General features: G+C 53.4%; 1 protein-coding gene across 1 annotated transcript in view; it reads left to right on the top strand.

Annotated features, from left to right (window-relative positions):
• Window positions 1–364: 364 nt before the first annotated feature.
• Window positions 365–10,964, top strand: part of PRDM11 (PR/SET domain 11) — an 87,433-nt gene continuing 76,833 nt past the window's right edge. The window contains exon 1 of the mRNA XM_023215786.1: window positions 365–602. The gene's annotated coding sequence lies outside the window, so the exon portion shown is untranslated. The remainder of the gene's footprint in view (window positions 603–10,964) is intronic.

Below are 10,964 nucleotides of genomic sequence, written 5' to 3'. Positions count from 1 at the left end.
GGCGGCTGGGTCGCGGGCGGCCGGGGGGCTCGGCGCGGGCGCGGGGCGGAGGTCCGGGCGGCGCGGGCGCGGGGTGGGGGACGGCCCGCCGGGGCCGCGAGGTGGGTGAACCCTCGGCAGGTAGCTGCCGCCGCCGCCGCCGCCGCGGGAGCCGGGGGCCGCCCTCCGCCTCCTTCCTCCCAGCTCGCTCGCTCCTCGCCTTGTTACAATGTAGCCTTTTCTCTCCGCGAGCGGCGCGCCCGCTGACGGACGTGGCCGCCGACCAATGGGAGTGGCGGCCCGGGCTGAGCGTTCGGAATGAGAACGCGGTGACACGGGAGGGGCGGGGCGCGGACGCCAGAGGGCTCGCCGCGGCCGCCGGCCTAGTTCTCATGGACGTCCTCGGCCCCGCGCCGGGGGCTGCTGCGGGGGGCTCGGGGATAAAGGTGGGAGGCATCCTTTGGGATGCGACGAAGCCTTCTCCATCACGGTTCGCGATTGCCCGCGAAGCGTGGCCGCGCCGGAGGGCGTTTCTGGAATGCGTTTTAAGTGTTAGTTGCGGTGTAGACTCTTCGGGAAACCTCTCCGGAGCGTAGCCTCCACCCCCACTCGCACTCCCCAAGGTACTCTTCTATGCAGAAACTGCAGAAACTTAGCGGCCAATGACCTCTCTCCGGTCAAGGCCACTGTGCCCTAGGCGAGTCGCTGCAAAGAGAGTATCAATGTCTTGGGCGATGCTGTTGAAAAGTTGCTGGTGTGTGTCTAGAGCCAGGTTGGGAGATGGGGGCTTAGAACCCCCCAGGCTGGGCTGGGATTTAGGGGAGAAAAATGTGAAACCTCTCCTCTTTCCTAGACGTTTGCTTGGTGTGGGGAAAGGCCGTGCTCTATTATTTAGAGTGACTGTAAGGAAACACACCCAGCCCTTTGTGCGTGGGGCCAGGAGGCAATAATGAGAGATTGCTCTTGGTACCTGGAAACCCTATAAACTTTGGGGGTTTGGGGACAGAAGAATTTTCCGTGGAGCATTGATGCCTGTAGCACCCAAGCTGATCCTCGCCCACATTTCCTCTTGAGAGGAAGGAAGGTTGGGGCTTTCCTAGGGTCATTGTTGGGGGTGTGGTCATGGTTGGGGAGCAGGGCACAGTCTTTGCCCGCCGACTTTCTGAAAGGTGGACAAGCAGAGTTCTGTAGGGCACGTGTAGAAACCTCCCCTTCTGGGAATAGAGCCCAGACCTCTTGCTGTATTCAGTTTAATGGAAAGCTTGTCTCTGTTTGAATTCTACCTCCTCCTCATAGTCGCTGTCTGACTTTGAACTTCACATTGTTGTCTTTGGCCTCTCTGAGCCTTGTGTCTCCATCCCTAACATGAGTCCAACAAAACCTGCCTGGCAAGGCAGTTGTGAAATTAAATGAGATAGCAATGATGAAATGCCTATTCCAGGGCCTGGTATACTGTTTAAGACGTACTCTTAAACACTCCCCCAGAATCATGGCTGAAGGTACTGTCCTGGGAATATCAGAATAGACCCTACAGGCCCCATCGTGGTCCATCCCGTCTCAAACTGACAGGGCCTCCAAGGAACAGCTGGTGGCAGGATCTCGTTTCCTTCCCTGGTGATGTTCTCAAAGATGAGGGACACTCCTCACTTGTCCCAGGAGTCCTCGATTGGTCATGATAGCCATCACCTCTGCACTTACAGACTCATTTGACCTGAGTTACAGTTCTGTCATCTAGACTTCTTGGGTTGATGTGTTCCATCCATTTCTTCTCCTTGGTGTCAAGTAGGATTTCTCCTATTTGGATTTGTCCTCTTCTGGACTTACAGGGAGTTTCCCTGGTTCCAGGTTATTGGCAAGTATGAAGTAAAGAGCACTGGGCTAGGAGTCGGGAGTCCTGCCTGTGGATTCAGCTGCCTTCTTGGCCTGCTCTCTTGGCGGTCTCATAGGCATGACAAACACACAGGGACCAAAGCTGTCCATAATCTTCCTCTCTAAACCTCCTCTAGGGCTCTGATCTTGGCCAAGAGCACACTGTCCCACTACTCTTTAAGGCAGAAACCTTGGCGTCTCTGTCTCTCTCACCCCAGTCTACTCCATCTCCACGCCCAGATAATTTTATCCTCTCGAACCCATCCACTTCTTTCCATCCCCTCTTCCCCAGTGCTGTAGTCAAGCCATCGCTGTCTCTCCCCAGGACGACAGCAAGAGCCTCCTAATGTCCATCTGCAGCCTCCCCCTCATGGCAGTCAGAGTGATCCGTTCCAAATAGGGTCATGTCAGGCATCCCACTTCCTGCTTCAAAGACCTAGAAGTCTTTCCAGTGTGTTGGGGATAAAGAACCAAATTGGTGCAGTGACCTGAAAGCTTCTGAGTGATCTGGCCTCTGCCCTTGACCTCATCTCCTATCCTCTCCTAGATCTCTCTGAACTCCATACCCTGATCTCTCCTACACAGGCTGGCCTTTCCTCCTCAAATCCTAGAGGTGTTGCCATCTAATGAATGAATTAAGGTTAGCGAAGGGCACAGTGGGATGGGAGTGTCTGGTTGTCCTTAATGCTTTCCTCTTACTATTTCCAGTTCTTCTGGTTCCACAGTAGGTTGACTGGAGTTCTGCCTGCACTTGGGTGGGGGCCCTGTGACTGGCTGGTGAGTTATAAATGACAGTGATAGACGTCACTTCTGGACCACAGCATTGAATTGCTGATGTGAGACCCTCCGCAGTGCAGTCTCCCTGTGGCATGGCAACTGATAGTAAGGCGGAATGGTGGTGGCTGCTACCAGCCTGAGTCCTTGCGTCACTCCGCGTGTGAAGCCCTTGCTGACCCATGAGGGACATGCAACATGAGTGATAACTAAACCTTTGTTGTTTAAAACCGCTGAGCTGTTGGGGGTGTTTCTTACTGCAGCATAACTTAGCCTGTGCTGACCAATACAGGGACTAGAGAGGCATTTTAAGCAGAGAGACAAGTAGTGCATGTGCAGTTAATGCACAGAGGGAGGACCCTGACTTGGAAAGCAGCTAGGCTGACCTTTTTGACATGCATATCTGAGCGTATAAACCCCTGCCTGAAAGACCTTCAGGGACTCCCACTGCTGTGAGGAGAATGACAGAAATCCAGCTGCCCTCCAGTCTCTGCAGGGAACTGCCCTCCCGTCTCTTTTGTCCCTCCCCTTTGTCATGTTCTGCCTAACATGGGGCTTCCTCATGCTGTTCCTTCTGCCCTGACTTTGCATTCCACCCCCTCTCCCAATGAGGCCTCCTCATCCTTCCTCCTCCATCTTCACATCCCCTCTTCAGGGAATCCCTACCTCATTATGCCAAACTCCCTTCTTGGCCCACCTGCCTCTCTTGGAGCACTCACATCCATAGCAGTTTTCCATTTATTGGTGTAATGATTTGGTTGCAGCCTTGCTCTTCCATCAGACTGTAAGCTCTGCCAGGGTTGCTTTGAATGTGCTGTTGTGTTTGCACTTGAGAGTTGTTCACCAAACACCTTCTGCTGAATCCTTGAGCATGGACAGAGGGCCCACTGTGTGCTGGGCGCTGGGGACAGGATGAGGGAATGCTACTTCCCTGAGCTTCGGGCTGGTGGGTCCAGCTGGAAGGAGGTGTTAGGCATAGCCGGCAAAATGACTGGCTTGTAGAGTATGGATGAGACCTTCCCCATCCTTACTGGTGTCCATGGCCCAGGGGGACTGTATGCCAGCGATACAGCAGAGGATATTCCAGGAAAGCAGGAGGAGGAGATTTAACATTGCCTTGAGGTCCCTGCTGATCTAGACAGTATATGATTTAGTGAAGGGGCTGCAGAACCGGAGATCTGGGGAAGATGAAGAGGAAGAAGTTGATGATAATGATAGCAGCTAATGTTTTTTGAGGGTTTACTGTGTGCCAGCTGTGGTTCTAAGCATGTCACATACCCTGTGCTGAAAACAGCTCCACAAGGTAGATGTTACTTCTGTTTCACAGATTGAGAGACTATGACTCTGAAAGATGAGGTAAGGGACTCAGGCAGGGTTAATGGTGTGACCAGGATTAGAACCCTGGCAGTCTGAGGCCATCTCCTTGGTATGCCTTCTTGGAGTAAGGGCAGAGAACTCCAAACCCCTTTGGAAGCATCATGTGGGGTTATAAAGCCCTCATGGGAGAGCGGGCCTCCAGTGGGGTAACACCTACCTAACATCGGGATTTGAGCATGGGGTTCTTGGCTCAGAAGTGACTGGTGGCCCTGGTGCCAGGGCTCATCTAAAACGGCCTGGTGCATCTCCACCTCCTGCTGGAGGCTGAGACTCCTTGGAGGCCACAGAGCCCCATGTTCTCCGAGTGAGGCCTGGGAGGAGCTTCCCGACAGCTAACCCTGGAGCGCTACTGGAAAAACAAGCCGTGCAGAAAGAAAAAAGAAAATTGTGCTGTTGTTTTTTTAAAAGCCTGTTTCCTATTGCAGATTTGTATCTGTGTTGAAAAGGCCGATGTTCCCTTAATGCGGCCACATTGCTGGTGGTATCCCCAGACTGTGGCTCTGTAAGTGGGGAGGCCTGGACCGCAGTCTGGGTATCATTCGGTCCTTCATTCATTGACCAGGTGGTTAGGGCATGTGCCAGGCACTGTGCTGGGCCTAGGGGGTGCCATGTGCACTTTAGTCCTTGCCCTTCCAGAGCTCACAGATCAGCCTGGGAGATGGGCAAATTACCAGGCAGTTGTAGCTTACAGTAGAAGGATGTAAAGGGAACAACTGCTGACTGTAAGTCAGGGAAAGCTTCCCTGAGGAGGAGGTCTTTAGGCTGAGCTTTGGAGAGTGAGTAGTATTTGGAGAACACGGGAGGGGAGAGGCTTCAGGCCCAGGGCGTGGCTTGTCCAGAAGCATGGAAGCATGGAAGGGACTGGGGAGGCTTGAGTAGTTTATTCGGGTGGAGAGTAAGTGTAAGGGGAGGAGGTGGAGGTGGATGAGGCTGGAAAGAGAATAAAAATAATAATAGTATGAGTAACACTAGTCCTGGTCCTTGGCATTGGTTGCATCCTCTCCCTAGGTCACTCTTACCCTGGTTATCTCCATGGCACTCTTACCCCAGTTACCCCCTTGCCTCCCCCAGGACTTCTGCTCAAATGCTACCTTCTCCTGGGCACATTTATTTATTTATTTATTTGAGACAGGGTCTTACTCTGTCACCCAGGCTGGAATGCAATGGCACAATCTCAGCTCACTGCAACCTCTGCCTCCTGGGTTCAAGCGATTCTTCTGCCTCAAGCCCCCGAATAGCTGGGATTACAGGCACACACCACCACACTTGGCTAATTTTTGTATTTTCAGTAGAGATGGGGGGGGGGTCTCACCATGTTGGCCAGGCTGGTCTTGAACTCCTGACCTCAGGTGATCCACCTGCCTCGGTCTCCCAGTGTTGGGATTACAGGTGTGAACTACCAGGCCTGGCTGTGGGTACTTTCTTGTTTAAAATTGCAACCCACCCCAACACCCTCTCTCTGCTTCCTGCTTTTTTCTCTCTTTAGTGCATAGCACTTATCCCATGCCCCATGTTTTACTTTTTTATTTTGTTTTCCATCTGCCTCCCATCATTATAATGCAAGTTCCCAGAGAGCTGGGATTTTTGTTGCTTTTGTTCACTGCTGTGTGAACAGTATATGCCATGTAGTAACTAGAGCCTCAAATATTTGTGGAATGAATGAATTAACTGAGCACTGACTATATTCAAAGTGCTTTATCTGCTTTGTCTTTTTAAATCTTCACAGCGATGCCCTGATCATGGTATTGTTACTTCCCCATTCTACAGTTTAGGAAACTGAGACTCAGAGAGGTAGCATCACTTGCCTACGGTTTCATAGTTGGTGATGAAATTCAAACTCAGGGCACCTGATTCCTGAGCCCTCCGGCCTAACCCAGATACTTGGCACTTACTAGGCCGTAACAGGTCCTGCCTGCTGTGTTGAGGAGTTTAGACTCTGTCTGTTGGGCACAGGGAGCCTCCGAGGGTTTTATGGGGAGGAAGCTAACATGGTGACCAGATCCATGTTCCGAAAACCAGCAGCAGTGGCTTGGGCATAAGACTGGAGGCAGGGAGGCCAAATAGGAGGCTGTCATAATCATTGAGGTAGGGGAGGATGAAGGTGAGAGCTGAGAGTGACTATTCCCAGCGAAAAGTAGGGAAACTTGGCCCTCTACAGTGAAGGTCAGAGCAGATGGGTTGGGGCTTAGTTCTGGGGGCCAGATGTTTCCCCGAGTGTGCCTGACTTCTGCTTCTGAGTAGCAAGGGGACCTGCATGTAAAATCCAGCAAAGTGCCTTGTGCTGGTCCCTTAGCAGGAAAAGGGAACTGAGAAGGAGCCAGGGAGCCAGCTGGTGGAGTCCACACTGTTCCCTGGAGAGGGCGTGGGCCCCAGGTTCAGTCCTGCTTCTGGCACCAGATAGCGGTGAGATCTGAGCAGGAGGCTGCCCCTTTTCTCACCTGCAGAATGGGGGCGATGCCACTACCGGCCTCCAAGGGCTGCATGGCCAGCTCCGGAGAAAAAGCACCAGTCAATGGCTCAGGGCCAGTCTCGGGCCATCTCGTGGGTGTGAGGCCAGTGGACATGGGGGAGGCATGGGGGTCCTCTCATGCCCCTTGCTGGGGATGGGACAGCAGCGCCTGAATACGAGACGGTGAGTGTATCTATACTTAAAGGTGATCTGGCCACAGCCTCAGACACTTATGGTGCCCCAGTGTCTTGTGTTCAAGGCCAAATGCTTAACCTATCTGGGCTTCAGTTTCCTTTCTGTAAATGGACTCAGTAATGTCAGTCCTGCCCTACATTTTGTGGAAGATATTTTTCCTCTGTGTTTGCAGGACTGAGTTTAAGGTGCTATTATCTCTGGGGCGGTAAACAGCTGGAAGGAACATGTGTGGAGCACCAGGACACCAACAACAGCCTCGTAAGGTTACTCCTGCATCCATTTATGGATGAGAAAACTTGGGGCTCAGAGAGGTTACGTGACCAACTTAAGATCACACAGCCATCATTGCATTTTTTCCAATCTTCTTAAGAAGACCACATTGATAAAGAAAGCCTTTGAGGTTGCTTATTTGTATTACATAATAATCCTCAGAAGGTTTCTTGAGTGATTTAAAAAAGGATTTGGGCTGGGCACAGTAGTTCTTGCCTGTAATCCCAGCACTTTGGGAGGCTGAGGTGGGAGGATCGCTTGAGTCCAGTAGTTTGAGACCAGCCTAGGCAACATAGTGAGACCCTGTATTTACAAAAACTGAACAGAATTAGCCAGGTGTGTTGATGTGTGTCTGTAGTCCCAGCATCTTGGAAGTCTGAGGTGGGAGGATCACTGGACCCTGGGAGATCAAGGCTGTGGTGAGCTGAGATTGCACCACTGTACTTCCGCCTGGGAGACAGAGTGAGACCCTGTCTCAAAAATAATAATCAATAAAAGTAGGATTTGATTTCTAGAGTGTTGGTTTCAGACCTTCTCCCCGTCCCAGGAACCTCACAGGTCAGAAGTTGCAGGCACATTCAAACCAGGAGCTTCCACTGAAATGATACGGGGTAGGGGAAGTGGAGTAGTCGGGGTACAGATAGCTGCTAGCCATCCTGCTCCCAAGCAGCAGCCTCAGATCAGGGGTTGGTACTAATGGTCGGGGGGTCCACTTGCAAAGTGAGGCACCCCAGGCCTCTGGAGCCTTCAATGTCTTCTGGAGCTTTCCCTTCCAGTCGTGTCTCCCCTACCTCACCTGATCCATAAGAACAACTAGTACTCTCCTCCTCCCAACTGCACCTTCTCCCGATCCCCGATCACTAGCCCAGGCAGGTTGGCTCTTAAAACCCCCATTTTACAGCTCAGAAAACTGAGGCTCAGAGAGGTGAGGTGACTTGGAGCTCATACAGTTTAGGAAGTAACCAAGTTAACATTCTAACCCCAAATCTAGTACCCCTTCCTCTGCACCCCAGTTCTTCTGGAATCAGAGCAGAATGGGACCCCAGAGAGTGTTGTTTCAGCCTCTGTGCCCTGCTTTGCAAACAGAGAGGTTGTCCAGCTACTGCATGAGTATCAGGCAGTGTGGCTGGAAGGAGCTTGGGGTAGAAAGGGGGGTAGTGGCCAGTGGGCGCCTTCCCCCAGGCTTGTGGCAGAGTTGGGGGCGAGAGTGGGACCAGCAGGCAGGAGGATCACTTTGACTAGGGCACTGAGCTGGGCTGGTATGGACGTCACTGAGCAAGTAAATATGGAACCGCCTCCACAATGTCAGCTTTCCCGGAGTGGCTTCTCCCACTATCTCTCACTTTCCCCAAGGGAAAGGGGTGAGGGCCAGGAAAGGATCCGGCTGCCCGATGCCAGGGGATGGAGATGGCCGGCTTGGGAGGCTCCAGGACGGCCGAGGGGCATGGGGAGGAGCCCACCAGACTCTCAGCCCCAGAAGGAAGTGAGCTTCTCGTGGGAGCAGCTGACTGGGACCCAGCCAGGGCAGACTCAGCACCGTCATGGCCCAAGGTACAGAGAAGGCGGGCTCTGGGGGCTGCCGGGAGGTGGTTGGCTGGGGCTTGTCCCTGACCTCACAGCCCTTTACTGCCCCAACCCAAACAGAGTGACATTTTCCCAGGGGCCAGGGGTGCCCCTCTTTAGGCCAGCTGTGTTCCAAGAGAAAGCAAGACCAGCCAGAGGGGGCTGGCATTTTGAGAGGGGGTGCAGTGGTGCCCCAAGAAGGGGTGGAGGGAGAGGAAGGAAAAGCCCCTTAGCCTGAGGGAGGCAGAGGGCAGGGAGGTGAAGTCCTCAAAGGAAATCAGCAAGCTTAGCAGCCAGGGAAACCAGCAGTCTCTCTTGACCCCAAAGAGGAGATATTGGGTCTCCAGGGAAGGGTGAGCAGAAAAGGAGAATCCAGGGCAGAGTTTCCGGCTGCCAGATCCTGGGCCTTTTATAAACCTCAGTGACAGCCGAGCCCCAGTGAGTGTGGATGGGCATGTTCCGTTCACCCCTCATAGCTGTCCCGTGATGCTAGTGTTATTAGGTGCAGTTTCCAGAGGTAACATTGAGGCCCAGAGAAGTGAGGTGACTCACCTAAGGCCACACAGCAATGAAAGGCTGAGCCAGGATATGAACCTAGGTCTGTCTGATTCCAGAGTCTGAGCTCTTTATCACAGCGTGGGACTGGCTTGCTGGGACTGCAGTGGGAGATAAGGTCAGCCATCCATGCTGGGCAGGAGTTTGTACAACTAACAGATTCCAAGTTCCTTCCCCTGAGATGATGAGCAGTGTCAAGAAAATACAGCATGTGGGCCACTGTGGCTCGGGCAGGTCCCCCTCTCTGTGCCTTTATGTGACCACTTGAGGAATGGGGAGGCCTAGCACAAGGATCGGCCGTGTGACAGCATTTTCAGACCTTCCCATCCGTTGTCTGGGTCAGATGTTCATGGAGCGGGCCCTTGTGCTCTGGGGTCCAGACATACACACCTGACTCTTGATGGGCCCTGCACCAGGTTCCTCTGGGAACACCGGGAGCACAGTGGCTCTGCCAGGCCATGGAGACCGTGGTCCGCAGATCTCTGCCCATCCTGAGCTGTGTGGGACGGGTCTGTGGTGAGAGATGTGCAGACTTTGAGAGGAAGCCTTGAGAAACTTGTTTGGCAACTTGACATTGCCACATCATTCTTAATTTTATTTCACAAAAGCATCTGTTGGCATCAGATTGGAAAACTTAAAAAATAAAGAATTCACTTCACCTCGAATTTCTTGAGCAGCTCTTGCCTGGGTCTTGGGATTGAAAGTAGGAAGCACCCGGCTTGCTCATGGATATGGGGCAGAGGAGAGCGAGTCATTTCTCCCTGGCAGGTCGAGAGGGAGGATCTGGTTAGGCTTCCCAGAGGAGGTGACGATGAGCTGGACCATGAGGGAGGAGCAGAGGTTTGCCAGGTGGAGGGAGAGGGAAGGGCATTTTAGGCACGGGGAACAGTATGTGCAAAGGCAGGCAACAGAAGGACCCGACGGCTCGGGAATGGCAAGCGGTCATGGGTGTTTAGAGAAGCAGTGGAGATGGCTGGGGAGAGGCAGGTGAGGGCCAGGCCGGGAGGGCCTTGAATGCCATGTGAGGGAATTGAGACTTTGCCCTAGAGGCACTGGGGAGCTATTGGTGGTTTGTAAGCAGGGGAGAGAAGTAGTTAGCTTTGCACTATAGAAACTCTGTCCAGGTGGCAGTGGACTTGAGGTGGCCATGGCTGAGTAGGTGGCTTAGAGCGGTGGTCTCCAACCTTTGGTGCACAAGGGACCATTTTGTGGACGACAGTTTTTCCATGGACGGGGTCGGGAAGGATGGTTTTGGGATGAAACTGTTCCACCTCGGATCATCAGGCATTCGTGCGGTTCTCATAAGGAGTGCACTCCTAGAGCCCTCGCATGTGCAGTTCACAGTAGGGTTCACGTCCTGTGATAATCTAATGCTGCCTCTGGTCTGACAGGAGGCAGAGCTCAGGCGGTAGTGCCCGCTAGCCAGCCTGCCTGCCACTCGCCTCCTGCTGTGCGGCCAGGTTCCTAACCGGTCATGGATCAGTAACCGTCCATGGGCCAGGTGTTGGGCACCTCTGCCTTAGAGGACCAAAGAGGCCATCCAGATGTGTGCTTCCTTTCTGCCACCAGCCTCCCAGGAGGCTGTTCCTCAGTGGAGCAGGTTGCTGATGCAGAGGCCTCTCTTTGTCCCATGAGTCAATCCTGGCTGATGGACAGGCAGCCCTCGGGTGTGAGCAGCGTGGCCTTTCCAGGCTGGCCTGGTTGGTGGGGTCACACCTGGGGTCACGGACTGGCCATGGCAGAACTCTCTTGTCCTCACTACCTGTCCTACTATAGCTGCAGGACTGGTGGGCTGCCAAATGGGTGCTGGGTACAGTCTGGGGCACAGTCCAGAGCCGTGTTCGGGGAGAGCTTACAGGAGAAGGGAGGGCTGAAGTTTGAGCTGAGGTTGGGTCATTGCCCAGGCCCTGGGCACCCGGTCTCTGATGGCATG

Source organism: Piliocolobus tephrosceles, chromosome 13, assembly GCF_002776525.5.
Source record: "Piliocolobus tephrosceles isolate RC106 chromosome 13, ASM277652v3, whole genome shotgun sequence".
Taxonomy (NCBI): Eukaryota; Metazoa; Chordata; class Mammalia; order Primates; family Cercopithecidae; genus Piliocolobus; species Piliocolobus tephrosceles.
This window is presented reverse-complemented; position numbering and strand designations above follow the sequence as displayed.